This window comes from Rutidosis leptorrhynchoides, chromosome 2, assembly GCF_046630445.1.
Source record: "Rutidosis leptorrhynchoides isolate AG116_Rl617_1_P2 chromosome 2, CSIRO_AGI_Rlap_v1, whole genome shotgun sequence".
NCBI classification, from domain to species: domain Eukaryota; kingdom Viridiplantae; phylum Streptophyta; class Magnoliopsida; order Asterales; family Asteraceae; genus Rutidosis; species Rutidosis leptorrhynchoides.
In genome coordinates, this window is record NC_092334.1 from 300,131,673 (window position 1) to 300,153,423 (window position 21,751).

The following is a 21,751-nucleotide window of genomic DNA, read 5'->3' on the forward strand; positions in this document are numbered from 1 at the left end:
TCCCACTATGGGATTTAGGCAGTTTTTGTAAATTTTGGACAGAAGTTGATCCCATCCCAGGACCAAAGAGATCCCATTACGGGACCATGTCTGAGTGAAAAAAAAAAGATTGTTGCAGATGTGGTTCAAACATGTACCAAAGTTAGATTTTCATGGATCCCATTCCGGGATCATACCATCCCGTTCCGGGAAGTGATGAATTTGAGGATTTTTACATTTAATCCGAATTTTAGAGTAGTCAAAGGGACAACATCATCACTCTTCATCTGCACTTCGTTTTTTCAGCCTTTTTTGGTGATTTTTAGGGTTCATAACTTATTTCTTTCACCCTTAATTTGCAAGTACTAAAACAATTGTTGGATTATTCATCTTTACAATTGGTATTGATCTTTATCACTCTTTATTTATTTAAACAAGGTTTATGCTTCTTTTGATTACATGTGATGTTAAAGCTAAGGGGTATAAAATACTATTAAATGTTACAAGGAAATACTATTAAATACGATACAATTTTACACAAGATATTTATTTATTTATAGAATGGATATACTTAAACCTTGCTACAACACTATAGGCAGTGTACCTAATCGTAGAGTAGTATAGTTTTTAGTAAGTCCGGTTTGTTCCACAGGGAGACGACTTATTTTACACTATATTTTAAACAACTATATTTGTACAAAATATATATTTTTATATATAATAATAATATAAAAGGGGGTTTACCGTTTAATGACTGGTTTGTCGATTTTAAAACTTTAGTCGCAGTTAAAACCTAATGTAAAATATTAAAAATAAATACAACTTAATTTAAAGCGTAAAGTAAATAACGATAATGAAATTGCGATAAATAAAAGTGCGATGAAATAAAATACGATAATTAAAAAGTGCGTTAATTAGAAGTGCAATTAAATATGAAAATAAAAGAATTATGCTTATTTAAACTTCCGTAATCATGATGTTTGACGTGTTGATTTTTAGTTTTATGCCCATGGGTTAATTGTTCTTTGTCCTGGATTATTTAATATGTCCGTCTGGTTTTTGTCCATAACATTCCATCAGTCATAAATATAAAATGCGAGTGTCCTCGTCAAATTATCCTTATATCCGAAGTCAAATATTCCAACTAATTGGGGATTTAAACTGTAACAAGGTCTTAATACTTTGTTTAATAATTACACCAGGATATCGACTGCGTGTAACCCAAGGTTTTAATACTTTGTTAACAATTACGCCAAGTGTCCTTGTACATAATTTCACCCCTGTTTTAATAAGTCCATAGACTATTAATCCATTCCCGTGTCCGATTAAATGAGCGATTATTCGTACATATAAATATCCCGCCCATCGTGTCCGATTGAGTGTATATGGTTATTTATAGGTATGTCCAATTGTAAATCTTTATATTAAAATTAACAAACTATCATTTAGTTAAAAAAATATAAAGCCCATTAATAGCCCATAGTCTAATTTCCACAAATGTCGTTCTTTTATCCAAACCCCAATTATGGTAAAAAGCCCAATTACCCAATTTTAATTTTTTTTATCACAACATCATGATTACTTCGTTTTAAATAAGCATAATAATAACTTAAGTACGAGACATTAATTTAAAAAGGAGAACATAGCTTACATTGATTATTTATCGCGTAGTGTTACACGGACAGAGTTCCGACTTTAAAACCCGTAAAATAACCTTTGCATAACCCAAAACTAATCTAATATAAAACTACCCTATACTATAATATATATATATATATATATATATATATATATATATATATATATATAATTATTATTATTAGAGGAGTATTATTATTATTATTATGTTTAAAAATCGTCGAATAAGCTGGCTATTTATAGGACCTGACCAACTTTTTCGGGCCATGCGATCGCATGGGATATGTGCCTTCTGGCCATGCGATCGCATGGCCAGCTGGATCCAGCCACATTTGCTTGTTTTCTTCTTTGTCGACATAATATATAAATATATATATAATATATATATAATTTATATAATTATATATATATTATATTATATTCTTGTGCATAGTAGACTTGCAATTTTTAGTCCGTTGCGTCGGGCGTTGATAGTTGGCTCAGGTCCCGGTTCCGGATTTTCGAACGTCCTTTCGTATAATTTAATATCTTGTACTTTGCGTTCCGAAACTTGTACTTTTGTCATTTTTAGACGTTTCTCATCAATAAATTGAACCACTTGGATTGTTTCTTGTACATTTGAGCTTTTTGGTCATTTGCGTCTTCAAATCGTCGTTTTTGCCTTTTGTCTTCGCACTTATTTAATATAAATGATTACAACTTAAAATAGGACAATTATAACTAAATAATTTACATATTGGGTGGATATTGCTACTAAATATATGTTCATTTGGAGCACTATCAAATATCCCCACACTTGAACGTTGCTTGTCCTCAAGCAATACATAACTTGAAATAAAATCACACTTCACTCGAATCACTTTTTTTATTCTCACACTTTATACATCAGTGATTTTAATACAGCGGTATAAAAATGATAGTAACGATGTGGTTTACAGTCCCACATGACTATGAAAATTTAGATCCTTTAAGGAAATTGGATCTTTATGAAAATATTTGATCTTTTGAAAATTCAATCTAGCTTTTACCCTAGATAAGTTTTCCGGAATAACCCGTCACCGGTGTTTGCAAATTATTTTTGTGGGTTTTGTGGGTTTCATATTTGAAAATTTTAGCTCAACATTTACGGTTTTGTGTCACCCACTTGCTAACCTTGTATTAGGAAAGCAACACGTCCAGTTTACTTGCTCCGTATATTACCTTTCGGTAAACTACCGTCCGGTTGTAAAGGAAAGCGATGAACAAGAAACTGTTAAGGCAATGTCTAATGACATGCATTTGTTCATGGTCTATGACGTGTCGGATGCAATTACTATCCTTTGTAGGAGCAATAGTAAAGCTCACCCTTATAATTTTCCGGTCTGGCACAAGGTCATGTCTTTGACCATGCTATGCAACCACCGTTCTTACGGTTGACACCCGATTTGGTTCAGGTGACCTAATGAATTCCAGGTGAATTCCTAGGATTTTACGTTCAATGGTAATGAACGCATTGAAAATGGGTTTTCAGAAAACAAATTGGTTTGTAATTTTGATCAAAATATTTTCTCATTCAAGCTCGAGTTTAGATATCATCGAATTCCATGAGTTTGTAATTCTCAATTTTTAAGGTCAATCTCAAGGATTGAGTAATATCAGGCTTAAAAGCTGATTTTTAATTTTTAAGGAGATTATCCTTTCTGGGGGTCTGATTCATTAGTCTTATCAAGCTAATTTGCACGGCGCCCTCCCCATTTTACGAGACAGATCCTCTCATGGTTAGGATAAGTCTGACCACTTGGCGACCCTGTTTGATGCTGAGGTCCGTGGATTTCCTGCTGATTTTAGAGATGACTTTTCTAGATTTTTCGTCAACCTACAGCTGGTCTGGACGACAACTTCTTGACCTAAATCAAGAAGCGCATGTGTTTTTCGAAAGACTTTACTTCCTTTTAATGATGGAATTGATTCATCGTGTAGATCCATCTATTCTTTCAAAAGTATTACAATAAATCGGGTAAAACAGTTAATTTAGTCCAAAATAGAAGCACCTGCAATAACTTTACAGAAACATATGATAGATAGTTTTTAATTGAATAACTTGGTACATTCTCCCCACACTTGGCTTTTATCATGCGTCTTTTTATATTTAATAAATAAATTCAAGCGTTTTAGTTGTTTCTCAATTTATGTCATTTTCGAGGTAACAATAATTTAGGCATTAACAACTAGTTTTATCGTTCATAAATATGTATAAACATGCTTTTGAATTCATTTAGTTGAAAAAATTTTAAATTTTCACAATATTTAGAAAATAAGCCAAGTATAAACCCGATAGAATTTATAACCCTTCCCCACATTTGAGATCATGCAATGCCCTCATTTGCATGAAATCAGACTATAATTATAAATTCACGAGGGTGATAAGTGTAGAAAAGTGATTAAAAATACCCAGTTTGTAATTACAAAGCTCGTCGAATGATAGATGGCGTGCCTCATCGTTCATTCCTTCTTGTTTTATCACACATGTTTTTCTTCAAAAACGGTTGCTTTTCTGAACTGTTATCTAATATTTGAAAATACGTCTTTTACCCTAACTCATCATGAATTTTTATTAACGAGTTATGCACTAACCCGAACCCCTAATTTAACATTAAGTGGGGTTAGACTTCCCCATACTTAGTTGACGACATGTGAAGTCGGTAGAATAAGTTCCACGAATTAAAATAGTGAGCCAGTTATTTACATCTCGGGTGGTATAAAATATATCAATGGGTTTAAAGTTTAGACCCACTCGATCGTCACTACTTAATTCTTTTTTAAGTGTAGCTTTTAGTAAATGGATATGTCTCTTTTCTGGTTCTTGGTCAAATGGATCGATATACACCGACATACATATTTCTATAGGGTGGATAATTCCTAACATTTCCTTCCGTTTATTCTCGGGATCAAAGTTTTCACCTCTATTACCCAATTGGGTAAAATTCGAGGTGTCAATATCTATTACAGCTTGTAGTTCATCTTTGGTAGATGACTCGTCTATTGAGAATATTGGGTTGGAAGGTTGTGGAATGGTGAATTTCGGGATCAAAGCAAATTCTTCTTCATTAATCGGTCCCACCATTTTGGTCTCGGGGGTAAAATTTTCAACGTTATCGTTTTTCCAAGAGTACCAATTTGTCACCCTTACTTCTTCTTCTTCATCCATTGATGGATCGTTGATTTCGTCGGTAGAGGCTAATGTGTCGATATGTTGTGAAATTGGTAAAGCTGAATAAAAAGTATCATCTGGATAATTGGTGATTTCGGAGCTCTCGAATTCATCAAAATTCGATGATATGAGATTTTCTTGCACACGACTTCTTAGATCAGCAGGTGTGTAATCTGATAGAGTTTCAGCTTTCCGATTTACAAACTCTCTCATTTGTTCATTTTGAGCATCAAGTTCTTCGAGTTTGATTTTCATATTGTCTAAAATATTTTCAGACACATAATTCTCCTCGTCTTCTGGTTGTTGAGTTTGGATATATTCTTGGGAATAATCCCAATTTGATTTGTATTCTTCATAATCATTCCATTCAGGTTCCATGGGTGCATAATTTTCCATAGGAACGTAATAATAACATTCCCATGTTGAGTGATAATCTCCACAGATTTCACAACCAGTTATTGTTTCGTCATTCGTGATCCAAGATTGACCGAACGAATTGTCATCAACACCCGTTTGAGAGTATTGATTAAATTGATTTCGGATGTTATAAAGAGTTTCCAAAATATTCTCGAGATTTTCCATAATGCGCTTCTTTTTTTTTTATACCAAATTTTAGCTACAATGTGGTGCATTTACTTAATTATCCTATTAGTTATAAAATAAAAAAAAATTATATAATTTATCAAATTAATAGACTTTTCTGCTTTTGCCCACGTTTTGAATAGCCAATAGATGCAGCAGGGAGCCAGAACCCTTTAAATCGGAAGCTCACAACTCAGCCACTAACAAATCCAACTATTACTACGAAGCAGAAAATTTAGATGTCTATCAATTTAACCGCTTAAAATAATTTTTAGTTTTGAATTATTAGAGAAGAAATAGAAAAAATTCTAAGTCCTAAAAACTAGAATGGCGAGAAATAAGAAAGAAAAAGAGTGCGTCGAAAAATGTTGAAAAATAAAAGGTCGAAAAATAATAGGCGTCGAAAAATAAAAATTAGAAAGTAGCGCGTCGAAACTTAAAAAAAAAAAAAACTAAAAACTAAGAATTAAAAGTTGCGTCTAAAAAATATTAAAGCTTAAAAGAAATACTATATCCCAAATGGCAAAAACTTAAAAAGGTACTAAAAACTTAGAACGGTGTCGCAAAATTCTAAAGCACCTAAATCTTAGTCTAAAGAAAAAGCACTTAAGGGATTTTACGGCAAAGCCTAAAAATCTAGAAATAAAAATACTATGGCAAAAACTATGACTAAAACTAAGTACGAGCGAAAAATACAAATATTACGCTAAAACGATTAAAAAGGTACAAAATATAAAAATAAAACTAAAGTTTATGAAAATACAATTTTTATAAAAATATTATTTTTATATTATTTATTTTATAAAAGTATTAATTTTATATTTTATAAAACTAATTAAAATTAAAAATACAAATTAAATAAATAACTAAATTAAATATTTAACTAATCTAACCTAATTAGGGTTTAAATATAATAATAATAATTATAATCCGTAATTAATGCAGTACTCAGTCAACTCTGGCGTGTCAGCAGGGCTCATGCGATCGCATGAGTCCTAAGTTATCCAGCCATGTGATCGCATGGGCTAGGGTTTCGGGCCAGACACTAGGCTGCTACAGTACTGGACTCGAGTGTTTTTAATTTTTTTTTTCTGTTTTAAATAAATACGAAATATTTAAATAAAACTTATATTTTTTTAACACTAAAATAAAAATAAAGAAACTTTATAAAACTTTTAACAAACTCTTAAAAATATATAAATTTTTATTTTTCTTTTTATATTTTTGATTTTTTTATTATTTTTTTATATTGTTTTTCTAAAAATGATATACAAATATATTTATAAAATATAGTGTTTCGCCGAATTCCCCGGCAGCGGCGCCAAAAACTTGATGTTAAAGCTAAGGGGTATAAAATACTATTAAATTTTACAAGGAAATACTATTAAATACGATACAATTTTACACACGATATTTATTTATTTATAGAATGGATATACTTAAACCTTGCTACAACACTATAGGCAGTGTACCTAATCGTAGAGTAGTATAGTTTTTAGTAAGTCCGGTTCGTGCCACAGGGAGACGACTTATTTTACACTATATTTTAAACAACTATATTTGAACAAAATAAATATTTTTATATATAATAATAATATAAAAGGGGGTTTACCGTTTAATGACCGGTTTGTCGATTTTAAAACTTTAGTCGCAGTTAAAACCTAATGTAAAATATTAAAAATAAATACAACTTAATTTAAAGCGTAAAGTAAATAACGATAATGAAATTGCGATAAATAAAAGTGCGATGAAATAAAATACGATAATTAAAAAGTGCGTTAATTAGAAGTGCAATTAAATATGAAAATAAAAGAATTATGCTTATTTAAACTTCCGTAATCATGATGTTTGACGTGTTGATTTTTAGTTTTATGCCCATGGGTTAATTGTTCTTTGTCCTTGATTATTTAATATGTCCGTCTGGTTTTTGTCCATAACAGTCCATCAGTCATAAATATAAAATGCGAGTGTCCTCGTCAAATTATCCTTATACCCGAAGTCAAATATTCCAACTAATTGGGGATTTAAACTGTAATAAGGTCTTAATACTTTGTTTAATAATTACACCAGGATATCGACTGCGTGTAACCCAAGGTTTTAATACTTTGTTAACAATTACGCCAAGTGTCCTTGTACATAATTCCACCCCTGTTTTAATAAGTCCATAGACTATTAATCCATTCCCGTGTCCGATTAAATGAACGATTATTCGTACATATAAATATCCCGCCCATCGTGTCCGATTGAGTGTATATGGTTATTTATAGGTATGTCCAATTGTAAATCTTTATATTAAAATTAACAAACTATCATTTAGTTAAACAAATATAAAGCCCATTAATAGTCCATAGTCTAATTTCCACAAATGTCGTTCTTTTGTCCAAACCCCAATTATGGTAAAAAGCCCAATTACCCAATTTTAATATTTTTATCCCAACATCATGATTACTTCATTTTAAATAAGCATAATAATAACTTAAGTACGAGACATTAATTTAAAAAGGAGAACATAGCTTACATTGATTATTTATCGCGTAGTGTTACACGGACAGAGTTCCGACTTTAAAACCCGTAAAATAACCTTTGCATAACCCAAAACTAATCTAATATAAAACTACCCTATACTATAATATATATATATATATATATATATATATATATATATATATATATATATATATATATATATATATATATATATATATATATATATATTGTTAGAGGAGTATTATTATTATTATGTTTGAAAATCGTCGAATAAGCTGGCTATTTATAGGACCTGACCAACTTTTTCAGGCCATGCGATTGCATGGGATAAGCGCCTTCTGGCCATGCGATCGCATGACCAGCTGGATCCAGCCACATTTGCTTGTTTTCTTCTTTGTCGACATAATATATAAATATATATAATTTATATATAATTTATATAATTATATATATATTATATTATATTCTTGTGCATAGTAGACTTGTAATTTTTGGTCCGTTGCGTCGGGCACGGATAGTTGGCTCAGGTCCCGGTTCCAGATTTTCGAACGTCCTTTCGTATAATTTAATATCTTGTACTTTGCGTTCTGAAACTTGTACTTTTGTCATTTTTAGATGTTTCTCATCAATAAATTGAACCACTTGGATTGTATCTTGTACATTTGAGCTTTTTCGTCATTTACGTCTTCAAATCGTCGTTTTCGCCTTTTGTCTTCGCACTTATTTAATATAAATGATTACAACTTAAAATAGGACAATTATAACTAAATAATTTACATATTGGGAGGATATTGCTACTAAATATATGTTCATTTGGAGCACTATCAACATGCTTGATTTATATTTTGCTATGCTAGGCTAAAATCTTTGTATGTTAACTTGATTGTGAACCTTTGATGGTGGATTGTTAATTCACATGTATTATTATTGCGTTATTTGACTTTTGATTGAGTGTTCAACCAAAGACCCATCATTGCTAGGTTTGATACTTTACTCCAATCACATAAGTTGTTTAGCGGTTAACGAGAGTTATTCCGTAATATACGATTTGTGCTTCAACACTTCTGGTGATCTAGACGGTCACGCGAGTATTTCCAAGAGATTGGTATACGAGTGTGATTGGTGATTGGTTGGTATTGAAACCTTGCAATTGTGTAATTGCATAGGGTAGCCCGTTGTGATTTGTGGTTCTACAAGAGTAGAACTGGGTTGAGTCTCACAATCATTAGTCGGGTATAGTTGACTAACAGGGAAAGATCGACGAGAGTTGATTAATTCTTGTTGGTTGAAGTCGCGTGATTATTTGGCCAGTAGTCATAAGACTATATATCGTGAACAAAATAATCGATTTAATTCTTATACAACCCACTTCGAAGGAAATCATTCAAGTGGGCACCATTTCCTTATTATTGTCTATTCGCTTTACTTACGTATTTTATATTGTCAAAATCAAAACAAAACTCCCTTTTTCTACTACAGTAATATTACTTGATTATCGAATTCTGAATCACATTACTCCTTGTGGATCGACCGGACTTACTTTTAACTAGGTACATATGACTGGGATTCGTTGCCCATTTGTGTGTTAGTAAATTAAACATTTTTGTCCCATTTTTATAAGTATAATAAACACACATCATTAAGTATGATGAATTGTGCTAATTTGTGTATGACACTTTGAAATCAGATCCATTTAGTTTTGAAGGATTCAATGTGCATTAATTCTTCAATGAGAGAGAAAAAATAAATTTGTCAGACTGCTGCACGGTCGACCGTGTAGTTGACCACACGAATTCTGAAGATATTTATCAAACTATTGTTTGCCCAGATTGACTCATTTAAGCAAATATTATTCAAGAAATATTTAAATAGTCATAAGAACAAACATTCAATCACATAATGTATTTCACCAAACAAACAAATTCAAACAACATTGTAAATTCATCTTCTTCTACTACTTCCTTCACCTCTACTTCTCACATCTCTGCTTCTTCGGCATGAGAAAGCCCTTTTCGCTTTCTTTAATAGCAGTTGGATCTTGGATTGATACTTCTTTATCTTAGCTTGGTTTAGGTAGATTCGTTCTGCTTTTGATTCACGATCCAAACCATAAAAAGGATCATTAGCTTCATCTAGAAAGATTTCTTCATCACTGTCGGATATTTCTTCCAGATTGATTTGTAAATTGGTCATAGCTTCATAGACCCTTTCATTCTCATTAGAGTCATCTTCATCTTCGCATCCCGTCAAAGTTAACGTATGAAGATTGAATATTTGATTGGTTGGATTTATGTGAATGTCATCCATTACTTTTAGTTTGTCAAACAACCTAGTAAGATGCATTCCATAAGGAAGAGCTCTTATTGAGTTCTTTGGTACATTGATCATTTGTATAGCCATAAAATAAGCCATATCAACCGGTTCTTACATTTCCAGACACCAAAGGAGAGCCATTTGAACAGCATGAATGTGCGAGCGATTTCACATTCTACAATAAATATTGTAGTCGATCACTGTGTTCCATATGCGGAACTTCTTTTACAAATGTTTGCCTAGTACACCCCAACTGATGATTTCTTCTCTTGGAGCATTGTCTTCACATAGTGTTTGAATAGCCATATCTCTATTAATGATGTCTGAGAGATAGATAAGACTATGTCCTGTGTGGAAGAACCTTCATCCATTTGTCGGAACCCCCAACAGTTTTCCGAATTCGTGAAGGGGTATCGTTGTTCTTGTTGCTTTTAATCTAAAAAGAAACTGATCCATCAACATACATGAAACTAGAGTAAAAGCTTCGAACGAGTGATGGATATATGGGTCCATTTAGATCAAGAAATGCATTCCACTTTAAATCTGAGAAGGCTGCAACCATTTCAGGAAAATCTTCCACATTGACTCGTCTTCCTTCTGCTATTCTTCGATTAATCGCTCTTTCTCTATTGAGTGTTGATCGATGTGGAGTGAATTTGGATGAGCTTTCTCCTCGATTAGCCATTTTCTGCACACGAATAAGATACGGGTTGAGAAGGGGGAGTTAGCAAAGTTAGACAAGATTGGAATGGGCATAGGAACATGTATTGATGTACCATATCGGCTAATGCTCCCAGGTTGATGCGATGTGTTCCACCAGTTGACTGAAGACTTGATTATTGGTATATCAATCGTTCCAACACGAATTGAAATAGGAGCCGTTTTGATAGGAAGCTTTTGAAAACACAGTGCACCCATGTAAATAAGGAACGAGATTAATACAGAGGTTAAACGAGCATCCCACACCCAAAAGGTGCACCACATAGGTCTTCCCCGAAACCCCCCAGTAACTAAGGTAAAAACGTAGAAAAAGCACCCATTTCTGTACCGGTTCCAAAAGAGCGAAGAAACAGGGGATGTTTTGTTAATAGGAACAAGAACATGTATATAGCCATAGCGATATAAACAAGAATACTCATCCGAGCCACAGGAATGTGTACATAAGGAATCCGAGAATTTCCACCTTGTTGAAGGTCTAATGGTGCTAACCGAAGACTTAAATGAATAGCCATCGCTGTTAAGAACAACCGAGATCTAATGAAAATTTTCGTGTAGCTTCTGGTCTTTGACATCATAAAAGAAGGTTGTAATAATGAAAGGGACATCTGATAATTTGATCCTAGCTAGTGGAACAATAAAGACGAAGTGTCCGTATATATAGGAACAGAAAATGAATGACTTTTCAGTTTTGTTGCCGGCCCTCAAACCCACCGGTTGCCGATCCGACGTGGTAAGAGCAGATCCCGATGGATCGCTCTTAGAACACGCCAATACGGCACGCTCCCCCAGGTCCCAAGCTCCCTGATTTGAGTGACGTATGATTCTTACGTACGCACACTCAAAAGACGACCTTGTGGATAATGGAGGGAGCCCCGGATGTCACGGTACCCGTTGAGTACGGCCCGTGGATGGAACCCATCATCCACTAAGGCAGCTTCTACGTATAGCTCCACTAGCAATTGAGCTTCTATAATGGAGACCAGATGTAGAAGGTCATCGTTCCCTCCCCAATTGTTGCCCAAGTACCTCTGATATAGGATATATGTGTTTCAATTGTAGGCTACAAGTTTTGCAAACTTTAATTATCATCAATACTTAGATGTTTTGATATTAATGTTCTTCACATTTCCATTCTTCATTAGTGTCAATGAGTTTGCAACTAGATTATGATTTTCATAAAGTTCATATGTGTTCTAGATTTTTGAGATCCTCATTAACACTGGTTTTGACATCTAACATTATCACACTCAATTTGCAACAATGTAGTTTATATCATATGAAGAATGATTCTATGAAAATCTAACCTAGATGTACAATGAACCCTAGAATTGTCCAGAGTTAAATCAATACATAGATAGGCATCACTACAATCGTTTCTAAGTTGTTCCTCAAGAACAATTTTGATTGTTTGCATCAATTTGGATTTTGCGACATTCTAGTTAGGGTTTCTTCACAACATTAGTGAGGAGTTCATCATAAAAATACAACTGAATGCTAGGAAAATAGGGATTGATCATACTGAAAGAAGGAATTGAGATGGAAGGAATGCGTGTTCTTCGATGTGCGATCGATCTCCTCAGCCGTGCAGAGAGTATTTGTTCGAATTTAGTTTGAGCGGAATGAAAATTGAGGGCTTAATTCAATTTAAAACAGTGACAGGCCGCGCACATTTGAAGTACGGTCAATAGTGGACTTGGCCGTGGAGGAAAAACTTCAAGACAATTAGAACAGGTTTCAACGGTCGTGACTGCGGTCAGCCATGCTTTAGCCATGAATCTTCTGATGAAGGATTTCTTTACTTATTTTCCTTTTAAGCACGTTTTGACGATCCTTAGGTTCTATAGAATACTTGAGGACAAGTTTTTTTTCCTAACATTGAATGATCACATCCTCCCGATGTTTCATCATCAATGACACGTAACATACTATATTTATATATACGTGTATATATATATATATACACAAAACACATCAACTTGTATTTAGCATGCAATTCATAGTTTCATTCAAACATACAATCCTAATATAAGTAATCTTCCTTCAACATTTCTTTTGAAATCATTTCCAAAAACAATTTTGCATTTGTATGAAAAACCTTTCACTTATTCATTGAGAAGGTTATTCTTTTAAGCATTTTGATAATTGGTTTTGGTTGATTTTAAGGTTACCCAATCCTTGACTTATCCCTTCCATTGAATTGCTGGTTTGGCTCATTTTTCTCATGTTCTCAATTCTCCTAAAAATTGACAATGGACTTTGATTACATGATTTGTATTTGCTAAAGTCGTGACACAAATTCATTTCAAGTTTATCTTTTGATGAATTAGAAATAGTTGTCTTTTCAAGCTTTCTTTTCAAAGAGTTGTTTTCATCAATTAGAAATTTGTTAAATTGATTAACTTTGTGTAATTCTTTTTCTAAAAGTTTTACTTTTTCATGACTACTATCATATATAAATTTAATAGTTTTGTAATCATCTAGCAATTCTTCATAATTTGATGGATAAAATACATGTACCTCATTGCACTCCATGCTTGAGACATCATCTTTTTTGTAGGGAGATTCAACCTCTTCTTCACTTAGACCGTCTTGATTTAAATGATTCCAAGAACCCATGAGGCAAAACTCTTCATCTCCATTCAAACCCTTTTCTTGAGTAGCTTCCCAATCTCTATCAAGATCCCCAAGCTTCTTCAATTTCTCTCTTACCCTTTTATCCTTTAAACTCCTAGAGTTTTCTTCTTCTTGAGAGCATAGTAAATCCCAACATTCCTTTGCATTTTCATATGAGATTATCTTCATTCTTTCTTCACTAGGAAGAACTTCATGAAGTAGTGAAATAGCATCAAATTATTTCAAAACTTCATTCATTTGAAATGTTGACTTCACTAGTCTTGAACTAGCTTGTGGAACAAAGTCTCCTACTTTGATTATCCTCCACAAGTAGTAATCCTTAGATTTGAGATAATCTTCAAATCTTGATTTCCACACATCAATATATTCTTTATCAAAGATTGGTGCTTCTTTCACCAATTTTTCCAAGTATACCATAGTTTGAGTTGATCCGAGAATCGTTGACTCAAGTTTTTGCACAAAACGAATTTTGACACTTCCAAAAACGTTTATAGAGCAATGGTTTGAGAAACCCCTTTGATACCAAATTGTAAGTAACTAGAGGAGGGGTGAATAGTTACTTGATACGCTTTTAACACTTTTTCGGTTGATCACCAAATTTGATTAACTATGATCAACCAATTCAACTCAAACTTGATGTGTGTGGTGTGTATGTTTAAAATGATAAGTAAAGTGATGTAAAGAACATAGACACAAGGATTTATAGTGGTTCGGGTGGATGTTAACTAATCCACCTTAATCCACTCCCCAATTACACTAATTGGGTTTTCTCGCTTCACTAATCACTTTTTTCTAAACCCGGTGGAGATCTAATTTACAAATCTTCAACTTCTTTGGTAGACAACAAACCTAATCTTTCTATACCTTTGAAAGACCAATTCCAACCTAGATCAACTTGTCTTCACCGTGGACAAGTATTAATCTTCAAATAAGATTAATTAACTTCCTAAGTCCCTTTAAGGAAGTAGATCACTAAGCTAGCCTATGCTTTTTCTAATTGAAGTTGCAAGACTCATACACTTTGCAATGATGATCCTAAGACAATATAGGACATACATTACACTAAGTAAACTCACAAGATAAATAATTTTGATTAGTAAGTTTACAACAACCAAACTCTATATCTATAAGATCATTGAATCTTCTCTTGCTTGATCACATTTGAGTAGTAATTAAAGCACTTGTGATCTCTTGAAATAAACCTTTGAAATATGCAAGAGGGTCAGCTTTAAATGCTCTTCAATGCTTGCTATTTATAGTGAGATTCAAAAACTTGCCGTTGTCACACTGTCACCAGCACGGTCGACCGCGGTTCGACCGCCCGTACCCCAGTCCAAAATATGTATCCATTGTATAGCCATTTGACTCAGATTTGAACATCAAATTTTTGGAATCTTTACTCCATCTAGCACCTGCAAAAGAAACCCAATATCCTAGAAAAGTACTATATGCATTAAGTGTGTGAGATTTGGTCTTATTGAGTGAAAATGACCTAACACTCCAAATGTGTATACCCAACATTCTTGGAGAAGTGTCTTGATTGACATTTAGGGTAATCTCAGTTTTGGTCAATACTTAGTTAAGTTCATTAATGCATTTGGTTCAAATCTAAAGACTAGTCAACATCTCATTAACTTCCTAGTTTCAATTAATCACAAGTCATATTCATTTTAAGTAAGTAGAGATCAAATGAATGATGCCTTTCTAAATCAACATTATGAAATGTCTCGTTCATATTGATTATAAACGTTCCATATTAATTGATTTTGTTGCGAGGTTTGACCTCTATATGAGACGTTTTTCAAAGACTGCATTCGATTTTAAAAACAAACCATAACCTTTATTTTATCGATAAAGGTTTAAAATATTACGACAATTATCAAATAATGATAATCTAAAATATAACATTTTCACACGATTATTACATAATGGTTTACAATAATAATACACAACAATATATGTCTTTGAATGCAGTTTTTAAACAATATTATACAAACATGGACTCCAAATCTTGTCCTTAATTTAGTATGCAACAGCGGAAGCTCTTAATAATCACCTGAGAATAAGCATGCTTTAAATGTCAACAAAAATGTTGGTGAGTTATAGGTTTAAATCTATATATCAAATTGTAATAATAGACCACAAGATTTCATCTTTCAATAACATGCAATCTGCATAAAAATCATTCATATGTTTGAACACCTGGTAACCGACATTAACAAAATGCATCTAGAATATCCCCATAAATAATATCGAAGTACTAAAGCAGTTCAAATTCTCTGACTGGGGAGTGTCAAAGCCCATATATCTATCTTTAGGATTCGCGTCAACTGTTGGCAATTATAATAAACACCAATTCTTAGGTTACCAAGTTCAACAAGGGCGATATCCGGTATAACAATTCAACATAGAATGTGGTTTCAATTACTTGTGTCTATTTTGTAAATCATTTTCAAGTCTGCATGTATTCTCATCCCAAAATATTATATATTAAAAATGGGACTATAACTCACTTTCACAGATTTTTTCTTCGTCGGGAAAATAAGACTTGGCCACGGGTCGATTCACGAACCTATAACAAATATGTACATATATCAAAGTATGATTGAAATATATTCACAACATTTTTTATTACATTTTTATGATTTAAGTTTGTTAAGTTAGCAGTTCTCGTTAGTAACCTACAACTAGTTGTCCACAGTTAGATGTACAGAAATAAATCAATATATATTATCTTGAATCAATCCACGACCCAGTGTATACAAGTCTCAGGCTAGATCACAACTCAAAGTATATATATTATTTTGGAATCAACCTCAACCCTGTATAGCTAACTCAAGCATTACTTCATATAGAGTGTCTATGGTTGTTCCGAAATATATATATATATATATATATATAGATGGGTCGATATGATATGTAAAAACATTGTATACGTGTCTATGGTATCCCAAGATTACATAATATGTATAATACAATATAAATTATTTTGGATATGTTTAGTCTAGATTTGTTACAAAATTTTCGTAGCTAAAACTAGCAAATATATCCAATTTTGTTTTACCCGTGATTTCTTCGTTTCAAATCCGTTTTGAGTGATTCAAGTTGCTATGGTTTCATAATAAACTGAAATTTATGAAACTAAACAGAAAAAGTATGAGTTTATAGTCAGAAATACAGGTTACAAGTCATTTTTTAAAGAGGTAGTCATTTCCGTCGAAAGAACGACATCTTGATGACCATTTTGAAAAACATACTTCCACTTTGAGTTTAACCATGATTTTTAGATATAGTTTCATGTTCATAAGAAAAATCATTTTCCAAGAAGAACAACTTTTAAATCGAAGTTTATCATAGTTTTTAATTATCAAACCCAAAACAGCCCGCGGTGTTACTACAACGGCGTATGTCCGGTTTTACGGTGTTTTTCGTGTTTCCAGGTTTTAAATCATTAAGTTAGGATATCATATAGATATAGAACATTTGTTTAGTTGATTTTAAAAGTCAAGTTAGAAGGATTAACTTTGTTTGCAAACAAGTTTAGAATTAACTAAACTATGTTCTAGTGATTACAAGTTTCAATCTTCGAATAAGATAGTTATTTATATATGAATCGAATGATGTTATGAACATCATTACTACCTCAAGTTTAGTAGGTAAACCTACTGGAATTAACAAAAATTGATCTAGCTTCAAAGGATTCTTGGATGGCTTGAAAATTCTTGAAGTAGAATCATGACACGAAAACAAGTTCAAGTAAGATTTTCACTCGAAATAAGATAGTTATAGTTATAGAAATTGAATCAAAGTTTGAATATGAGTATTACCTTGTATTAGAAAGATATCTTACTGTAAATAAGAAAGATTTCTTGAGCTTAGATGATTACTTGGAATGGATTAGAAAGCTTGGAAGTAGACTTGCAAACATGAAAGTGTTCTTGAAGTTTTCTTGAGTAGTTGTTTTATAAGTTGATATAGGTTAGGATTTATGAGCTAGATTGATGTAGATTATGAAGGAAATGATAAAGAACACTTAGAAAAATATGAGAGAACAAGAGAGAGATCAATTTGATGCATGAAAGTTGAAAAATGAGAGTGATAATGGTGATGTTGAAAACATGGTGATGCATGTCCTTTTAAGGTCATATTATTTTGTAATTTTGTGTAATCATTCACGCTAGTTGCCAAATGATGGTTCCCACATGGTTAGGTGACTCACAAGGGCTGCTAAGAGCTGAATTATTATATGTATATACCAATAGTATATACGTCTAAGAGCTGGGTATTGTACGAGTACGAATACGGGTGCATACGAGTAAAATTATTGATGAAAATGAATGAGAATGCAATTGTAAGTATTTTTGTTAAGTAGAAGTACTTTGATATGTGTCATGAAACCTTTCAAAAGTGTACTAATACATCTTAATATACTATATGTATATACATTTTAACTGAGTCGTTAAGTCATCGTTAGTCGTTACATGTAAGTGTTGTTTCGGAACCTTTAAGTTAACGATCTTGTTAAATGTAATTGATCCATTGTTATTACACTTAAATGAGATGTTAAATTGTTATGTTAACATGTTAACATGATGTATTAATATATCTTAATATCATATATATATATATATATATATATATATATATATATATATATATATATATATATATATATATATATATATGTAAAATACTATTACAACGATAATCTTTACATATATGTATTGTTTCGAAATCCTTAAGTTAGTAGTCTCATCTTACTCGTGTAGTTCATTGTTAATATGCTTAATGATATATGTAATTATCATTTCATGATTTTAAACATAGTGTATTAATATCTTAATATGATACATATGTATTTAGTAAGACGTTGTTATAACGATAATCGTTATATATATCGTTTCGAGTTTTCTTAATTCAATAGTCTCATTTTATGTATATAACTCATTGTTAATATACTTAGTGAGATACTTTCTTATCTTAATATCATGTTAACTATATATATATATATATATACATATATACATATATATATATATATATATATATATATATATATATATATATATATATATATATATATATATATATATATATATATATATCATATAATTTTTACAAGTTTTAACGTTCGTGAATCGCCGGTCAACTTGGGTGGTCAGTTGTCTACATGAAACTCATTTCAGATAATCAAGTCTTAACAAGTTTGATTGCTTAACATGTTGGAAACACTTAATCATGCAAATATAGTTTTCATTTAATATATTTTCATGGAAAAGTTCAGGTCACTACAGTACCTACCCGTTAAATAAATTTTGTCCCGAAATTTTAAGCGGTTGAAGGTGTTGACGCATCTTCTGGAAATAAGTGCGGGTATTCCTTCTTTATCTGGTCTTCACATTCCCAGGTGAACTCGGGTCCTCTACGAGCATTCCATCGAACCTTAACAATTGGTATCTTGTTTTGCTTAAGCCTTTTAACCTCACGATCCATTATTTCGACGGGTTCTTTGATGAATTGAAGTTTTTCATTGATTTGGATTTCGTCTAGCGGAATAGTGAGATCTTCTTTAGCAAAACATTTCTTCAAATTCGAGACGTGAAAAGAGTTATGTACAGCCGCGAGTTGTTGAGGTAACTCAAGTCGGTAAGCTACTGGTCCGACACGATCTATAATCTTGAATGGCCCGATGTATCTTGGATTTAGTTTCCCCCGTTTACCAAATCGAACAACACCTTTCCAAGGTGAAACCTTAAGCATAACCATCTCTCCAATTTCAAATTCTATATGTTTTCTTTTAATGTTCGTGTAGCTCTTTTGTCGACTTTGGGCGGTTTTTAACCGTTGTTGAATTTGAATGATCTTCTCTGTGGTTTCTTGAATAATTTCTGGACCCATAATTTGTCTATCTCCAACTTCACTCCAACAAATCGGAGACCTGCACTTTCTACCATAAAGTGCCTCAAATGGTGCCATCTCTATACTCGAATGATAACTGTTGTTGTAGGAAAATTCTGCTAACGGTAGATGTCAATCCCAACTGTTTTCGAAATCGATAACACATGCTCGTAGCATGTCTTCAGGGGTCTGTACTCATGTCTAGACGAGTTCCTAATGCTTGCTGTAATGTCTGCCAAGACCTTGAAACAAATCTGCCATCCCTATTAGATATAATAGAGATTGGTATTCCATGTCTGGAGACAACTTCTCTCAAGTATAATCACGCCAACTTCTCCATTTTGTCATCTTCTCTCATTGGTAGAAAATGTGCTGATTTGGTGAGACGATCGACTATTACCCAAATAGTATCATAACCACTTGCAGTCCTTGGCAATTTAGTAATGAAATCCATGGTAATGTTTTCCCATTTCCATTCCGGGATTTCAGGTAGTTGAAGTAGACCTGATGGTTTCTGATGTTCAGCTTTGACCTTAGAACACGTCAAACATTCTCCTACATATCTCGCAATATCGGCTTTCATACCCGGCCACCAAAAATGTTTCTTGAGGTCCTTGTACATCTTTCCTGCTCCGGGATGTATTGAGTATCTAGTTTTATGTGCTTCCCCAAGTACCATTTCTCTCACATCTCCAAACTTTGGTACCCAAATTCTTTCAGATCTATACCGGGTTCCATCTTCTCGAATATTAAGGTGTTTCTCCGATCCTTTGAGTATTTCATTCTTCAAATTCCCTTCTTTTACAACACCCTGTTGCGCCTCCTTTATTTGAGTAGTAAGGTTAGTGCGAATAATTATATTCATAGCTTTTACCCGTATAGGTTCTCTGTCCTTTCTACTCAAAGCGTCGGCTACCACATTCGCCTTCCCCGGATGGTAACGAATCTCGAAATCGTAATCATTCAATAACTCAATCCACCTACGCTGCCTCATGTTCAGTTGTTTCTGATTAAATATGTGTTGGAGACTTTTGTGATCGGTATATATAATACTTTTGACCCCATATAAGTAGTGCCTCCAAGTCTATAATGCAAAAAACAACCGCGCCTAATTCCAAATCATGCGTCGTATAATTCTGCTCGTGAATTTTCAATTGTCTAGACTCATAAGCAATTACCTTCGTTCGTTGAATTAATACACAACTGAGACCTTGCTTTGAGGCATCACAATAGATCACAAAATCATCATTCCCTTCAGGTAATGACAATATAGGTGCCGTAGTTAACTTTTTCTTCAACAATTGAAACGCTTTTTCTTGTTCATCCTTCCATTCAAATTTCTTCCCTTTATGCGTTATTGCAGTCAAGGGTTTTGCTATTTTGGAAAAATCTTGGATGAATCTTCTGTAGTAACCAGCTAATCCTAAAAATAGGCATATGTGTTTCGGAGTTTTCGGAGTTTTCCATTTTTTAACGATTTCAATCTTTGCCGGATCCACCTGAATACCTTCTTTGTTCACTATGTGACCGAGGAATTGAACTTCTTCCAACCAAAATGCACACTTTGAAAATTTAGCGTACAGTTTTTCTTTCCTCAACAACTCTAGCACTTTTCTCAAATGTTCTTCGTGCTCTTGATCATTATTTGAGTAGATAAGTATGTCATCGATGAAAACAGTGACGAACATGTCAAGATATGGTCCACACACTCGGTTCATAAGGTCCATGAACACAGCTGGTGCGTTAGTTAAACTAAATGGCATAACCATAAACTCGTAATGACCGTAACGCATCCTAAAAGCTGTTTTCAGAATATCATCCTCCTTCACTCGCATTTGATGATATCCAGAACGTAAATCGATCTTCGAATAAACCGACGAGCCTTGTAGTTGATCAAATAAGTCGTCGATTCTCGGTAGTGGATAACGGTTCTTGATGGTAAGTTTGTTCAACTCTCGGTACTCGATACACAACCTGAATGTACCATCTTTCTTTTTAACAAACAAAATAGGAGCTCCCCACGGTGATGTGCTTGGTCGAATGAAACCACTCTCTAAAAGTTCTTGTAATTGGCTCTGAAGTTCCTTCATTTCGCTGGGTGCGAGTCTGTATGGAGCACGAGCTATTGGTGCAGCTCCCGGTACAAGGTCTATTTGAAATTCAACGGATCAGTGTGGAGGTAGTCCCGGTAATTCTTTCGAAAATACATCGGGAAATTCTTTTGCGACGGAAACATCATTAATGTTCTTTTCTTCGGAATTGACTTTCTCGACGTGTGCTAGCTTGCATAGCAACCTTTTCTTATTAGCT